Source organism: Panthera tigris, chromosome F3 (genome assembly GCF_018350195.1).
Source record: "Panthera tigris isolate Pti1 chromosome F3, P.tigris_Pti1_mat1.1, whole genome shotgun sequence".
Classification (NCBI taxonomy): Eukaryota; Metazoa; Chordata; class Mammalia; order Carnivora; family Felidae; genus Panthera; species Panthera tigris.
Genome location: NC_056678.1, coordinates 911,410 through 917,409, shown reverse-complemented (window position 1 = coordinate 917,409; position 6,000 = coordinate 911,410).

Here is a 6,000-nt window from a genome sequence, read left to right as displayed (position 1 = left end):
CTAACACTTGTGTGCCGTTCTGAGCATCTTTGTGAGTACAACCAACTCTGCGAGGCAGGTACTATTATTATCCCCACTTTACAGATGAGGAAAAGTGAGGCACAGAGACGTTAAATAACTCATCCAAGGCTCTGCACCCAGGAAGCCGCAGAACGTGGGGCTCAATTCAGGCAGGGCCGGCATCGGGGTCTGTCCCCATAGCTGTCACTGCTCTTCCCTCCGGATGCCACGGCCTGGGCCGGGCAGAGAGGCCGCGGACGGGAATGTGGACACGTTTCTAACAGTGGCCTTCTCCTTCCCGTCTTCCAACTAAGTGTTTCATAAAATAGTTCTCCTGGTGAAGTTGTCTTGTGGTTACAATGAAATGCCACGTATGGCATGGGTGTGTTTGTGTGCACGTGCTTGTGTGTGCGTGCACGTGCATGAGCACGTGTGCATGTGTGTGCGTGCGTGCATGTGCGTGCTTATGTGTGCACATACATGCGTGTGCCCAGAGAGAATGTAAGAATGTCCAAGAATCCGGGTAATTTTTCTTCTTTACATGTTCATTTTTGGTAATATTCTACAGTGAATGCGTACACTTTTACAATCAGGAAAAAAGACTATTTCTTAAAAATAAATTCATACAATTCTGTAGTTGCCGTGTGACGACTGCATAGCAAATAGCTTGGAAAGAAACTCATCTGAGTGTTAGCAGCGATTATAACTAGACGGATGACGAACCACAATCACTTTTGAAATGGAAAAGATCGTTTTAAATGAAATCAAGAATAATTTTAGGTGCAACGAGCCATGGGCCGCTATTGGAGAGGAGGGGCGTGGAGACAGCAGGTTGGGGTCTGACCGGGGCTGGAGGCGAGAGGCCGGGGCGGAGGTCGGGAGGGTCAGGCCGCAGAGAGACCCCTCCCCTTACCGGTATGTTCACACCAGCCACGGCCGACCGACCCGTGGGCTGGGGTTAGAGTGAGCCGGGAGCTCGCGCACTAAACAAGCCCACGGGGAACACACAGCTGACTTCAGACGGGACAGGGTGAGTGAGGGAGTAACGTCTGACCAGGAGGCCTGGGAGAGGCGGTGGGGGGGGGCCTCTGAGCCGAGCAGAGGCTGGTCTGAAGGGGAAGGCGGTCCAGAAGGGGGTGCCCTGGGGACAAGGGCAGGAAGGCAGTGGGAAGGGCAGGGGACAGGAGTTTGTTGGCCGCACAAAGGGGTTTTCACTGTGTTCCAGGTACAGGGAGAAGCCATGGGAAGACCTCAGTAGTGGAAAGACCCTGGAGCGTGACCTGAGTGGAGTGGGGAGGGGTCAGCTGCTGGCGGAGGTGACTATGACGGAGGGAGGTGACGGTGACGGCCTGACTTCTCAAGAACCCGTCCAGCTGTGTCCCCACGTGCCCTAGGAGTCTTTGGTGGAGCCGCTGGCTTGTCGCCACGGCAACAGGGTGGGGGGGGGCCACCACCTGCCAGGCTGGGCGGTTTCAGGCCACCTGCTGTTTTTTCCTCCGGTAAGGTGGCTCCTATTCTCCCCATTTACAGACTAGCAACCGGGGGTTTAGGAAGACAGCAATTCATCCCAGGTCCCAGAGCTGGGCTTTGCCCGTGGGGCCGGCCGGCTCTGGAGCCCACGTCACTGCCAAGCGGAGATTCACGGCCGCCTGTTCACGGATGATGGAGGAGAGGGGGGCCTGGCCCCGGCAGCGCTGACGGGCCAGAGACTGGGACTGGCAGCAGGGACGACGCCCCAGAGGACACAGGACAGCCTCTGTGTGGGGGGTGGGGGGGCGCGGGAGGACGTGTTCGCGCCTTCAGGGTCAGCGGGTGAAGCCCTGCACCGTCCGCAAAGACAAAGCGTGGGGAACATGACCCGGCCGAGGGAGAGAACCCCGAGGTCGTCACGGGTCCCCCCACTGCAGGGGGCGGTGCGCCAGGTGTGGACCCCACACAGGCCTCGCCAGACGCCCACCAGCACGTCCGCCACACGCATCCACTCGGAAGACGTTACTCGCCGTGGCGATCACTCCCAGAGCCCCTCCACCTTCTGAGATCCAGGCCACGGCTTTGGTTTTCCTAGTTTCTGTCCGGTCTCTTTGATTCTTCCCCCCTTACAAGCCCTTATGTGAGGTGTAGGACACACGCATGAAGCAGAGGGTTGTAACCACCCATCAATCGCCCTCGAACCCTCTGTGACCAGCACCCAGGCCCAGACGAGGGTGGAGCGCCCCCCCCCCACCGCTGCCCGCAAGACCCGGGCGTTCCTCCCCAGCGGGGCCGCCCTGATTGCCACAGAGATGCTGTCTGACCTTACGAAGTAGGTTACCTGTCACCTGTCTATGTCCACCTAAACAGCACAAGGTGGCCTCGCCAATTCTGAATGGTATATAAACGGAATAACATCGATCTCCTCTCTTGGGTCGTGATCTGTCTACATTATATGTTATTTTCGCTCACATATGTTTTTGCGTTTTAGCCATGTTGTGGGATATAATTCCAGTCCATTCCTTTTTGACGACATTGGACGCTCCGTTTCATGACCTCATCGATGTCCAGTTTACTTGTCCACCCTACTGTTGATGGACGTTCGGGTTATTTCCAATTTGGTGACTATACTGGTTATTTTTTCTGTGTAACCACTTATCCCCAAACGTAGCGTCTCGAAACAACAACACGTATTGTGTCACGGACTCTGGGCACGGCCCGCCCGGGTCCCCTGGCTCCGGCTGCTCACGGGCTGCAGTCCAGACGCTGACCGGGGCTGTGGTCTCGTCTCCAGGTTCGACTGGACTGAATTCACTTCCACGTTTACTCAGGGGTTGGTGGCAAAACTCCTTTCTCACAGGCTGTTGGACTAGGACTTCGGATCCTCTCCGGCTGGTGGCAAGAGGCCCCCTGCACCCCTGCCACGTGGGCCTGGTCACGGGGCAGCGGGCGCACTGCAGTCGGCTTCCTGGGAGAGGAGGTGACAGGGCCAGAGAGCAGGTGTGGACGTGTGGAAATCTCGTTATTTTGTAACCTAGAAGCAAGTCACTGGGTCCGGTGCACACCCAGAGGAGGGGTAAGGAGGAGGCGGGAGTGCGGGAGGTGGGAGTCCCTGGGAGCCACTGCAGGCATCGTCCGTCCCAGGGATAGCCCGACAGTGCTTTCTTAGTCACCTCCACGTGTGCCTCCGGGGCGCGCGCGGATCAGGCGTGGAGGCCGGGGTCTCAGGGCGCGTGGGTCTTCAGCCGTCCAAGATCATGCCCCACTTCCCCAAGCGCCCCCGGCCGTTCGCATTTCCGCTGGCGGCATGGGCGGATTTGGGTCACTGCGCAGTAACACTGACACTTGTTATTGTCAGACTCTTTATTGTGGCTCCGTGCATGTGGAGTATGTGATGTGTCAGGGTTCTGATTGGCGTTTCTCAGAACGCTAAGGACGTTTGGCACCTTTTCGCTCATTTGTTTATTGGTTGTCTTCGACTTCCTCTCTTTGAGCAACCGCCTGGGTCTTTCCTCTGTCTTCCTCTTTTCTTCCCGATCGTGTGACTTCTTCGTACGACCTGGATTCTTGCTCCAAATCGCAAACGTCTTCCCCAGTTTTTCTTTCTTGCCTTTTCGCTCTTTAAATGGTCACTTTGGATGAGCAGAGGTATTTGATCATAACTAAATTTAAGTCTTTTCCGTTACAAACTCCTATCCTTTCCTGGGCCTTGGCCTCCCCTGTCGGTGTCCAGACTCCGTTCTTCACCCCTGTCCCGAGCTGTCGCCTCTGTCCTGATGCCTCCCGACCGGTCTCCTCTCCAGGCAGGTGTCTTGTATGTGGATGTACGGGTTTGGCTGTCTGCTGGGTGACACCCCCTGCACGTCCCACAGGCCGCACACACCAGTGTACCCCGAACTGACCTCAGCCTCCCCTCCAAGTCCGCCCTCTGCTGGGACCCCGCGTTTCCTCATTCCGCGGCTGGCATACCGCCCATCACAGAGCCCGGGTGGAATTGCATTGACAGCTCTTTCCTCGGCGAGGACCGTGTTTTTCGGATCCTACAACCTGAGCCTTGCCCCCGTCTGTCTTCCGGCACCAGAGTGTGAGTTCTACGAGGTGGCGACCTTGTGCAGGTTGCTTGTTATCATGATACCCAGTACAGGGTCACGGTTAAGGATCCTCGAGCCCAATTACCGAGTTCCAACCTGTCTCTGTCACTGACTAGCTGTGTAAGCGCCTGGGAGTAACGTAGTAACGTAACCTCCTCTCCTTGAGTTTCCTCGTTTGTAGAAGGGGATGACGACGGTCCTGACTCACAGGCCGTGTGACGATTAGATCAGTCCGCACGGGCCTGGTGCTGGGAACAGAGCAGAACACCTGGTGAGCGCTGATAAAGGTCGGCGTGGTTAGGGTCCTGCCACCTGCCTGGTGCTTGCCGCATGAAAGCACAGTGACACTCATTAGCTAAAATGAATGAATGTCACTGCTCTAATTTGCAATCGTTATCTTTGCTTGGACCATCGCAGGAGCCTCCTGACTGAGCACCTGTCCCTCACCCATTCACTCCACGCGTTGCTGTCAGGGGTAACTGTGATGTGCAGACTGGGGTGGGCTGTCCCTCATCACCTGCCCCATCTGGGGGGTCTCCAGTGCCCACCGGCCGACAGAGCACCATCCACACTCCTGCGGGCGTGGGCTCCTGCGCCCTGATTCCTGCCCCCACCACACACAAAATGCATTCCATTCACACAACCAGGCAGTTTTCCAAATGAGCCACCTCCCTTCTGTCCCCAGTACCTCTGCTGTTCCCCGGCCCAGAGCCAGCGCCCTCCCCTCTGCTGTCTTGCCTGAATGGAAGGCCCTCCCCTGCCCTGTTGCTGCCCTGCCCACTCTGCCCTCCCCCTCCCCACCGCTGCCCTCCCCACAGCCACTCTGCCCGGCTGACAAGGTTGCCTCTATTTTCTTAGTTGCCGCAAGGACGTCAGACCCTGGATGCAGGGACTTGCACTTCATCAAATTTATACCCATCTGTGTCCACGTGCACCTTCCCTGCTGGGCTCTGAGTTGTCCCTGGAAGTCAGCTCAGGATTTGTATTCCTGGAGGAAGCACTGGGTCTGTAGTGGAAGCTTAATACAGCTGCTGAATGGAGGGTGAGGGTTTTTAAGAACATTATTTATTTTGAGAGAGAGGGAGCATGAATGGAGGAGGGGCAGAGAGAGAGAGAGACAGAGAGAGAGAGAGAGAGGATCCCAAGCAGGCTCAGTGCAGACCCCCATGTGGGCCATGAAACATGAAATCATGACCGTGGGCTTGCGGGGGCAAGGAGCCCTGCATGGGGGGAATCCGGGGGTGGAGGTCCGGGGAGCAAGGAGCCCTGCCTGGGGGTGTGGGGGTGGGGGTCCGAGGTGGGGGTCTGGGGATAAGGAGCCCTGCACCGGGGGTGGGGATTGGGGGTCCGAGGTGGGGGTCTGGGGGTAAGGAACCCTGCACGGGGGGGGGGGGGGTCCAGGGGCACAGGCCCCTCTTTGCTGGCTCGGCTGTGCCTCTGGACAGTTACTCCAGGTCTCCTCTGCATGGCGTGGGGAGGAGGGGCCGCGCTGGCCTGGATGACCCCAAGGACAGTCGGGGGCGGCCCCTTCCCCTCGGATCCAGTCCAGGGCGCCCCAAGCACTGAGCAACCGCGTCCCAGTCACCCGCCCCGAAGCGCACAGGTGTCCCTACATGTTTCCTCGTCCCTGCAGCCGCAGGGTCTCGGGGGCGAGTGTGGGGGGGCCCCCCGAGGTTGGAACAGGAGGTCGTACCACTGGTCACAGAGCTTAAAGAGATGACCCGAGCCTCGGGGCGGGGCCTGTCGGGGGCGGGGCTAGGAGGTGGGCGGGGCCTGTTCTGTGAACTAGGACCGGCGGGGGCAGCGTCTGGCAGGTGGGCGGGGCCCGGACGGAGAGCGGCTGGGCAGGTGGGCGGTGCGTGGGTGGAGGGCGGGGCGTGTGAGTGGGGCGGGGCCTGCCCGGGACACGTGGGCGGGGCTTGATCTGGCAGGTGGGAGG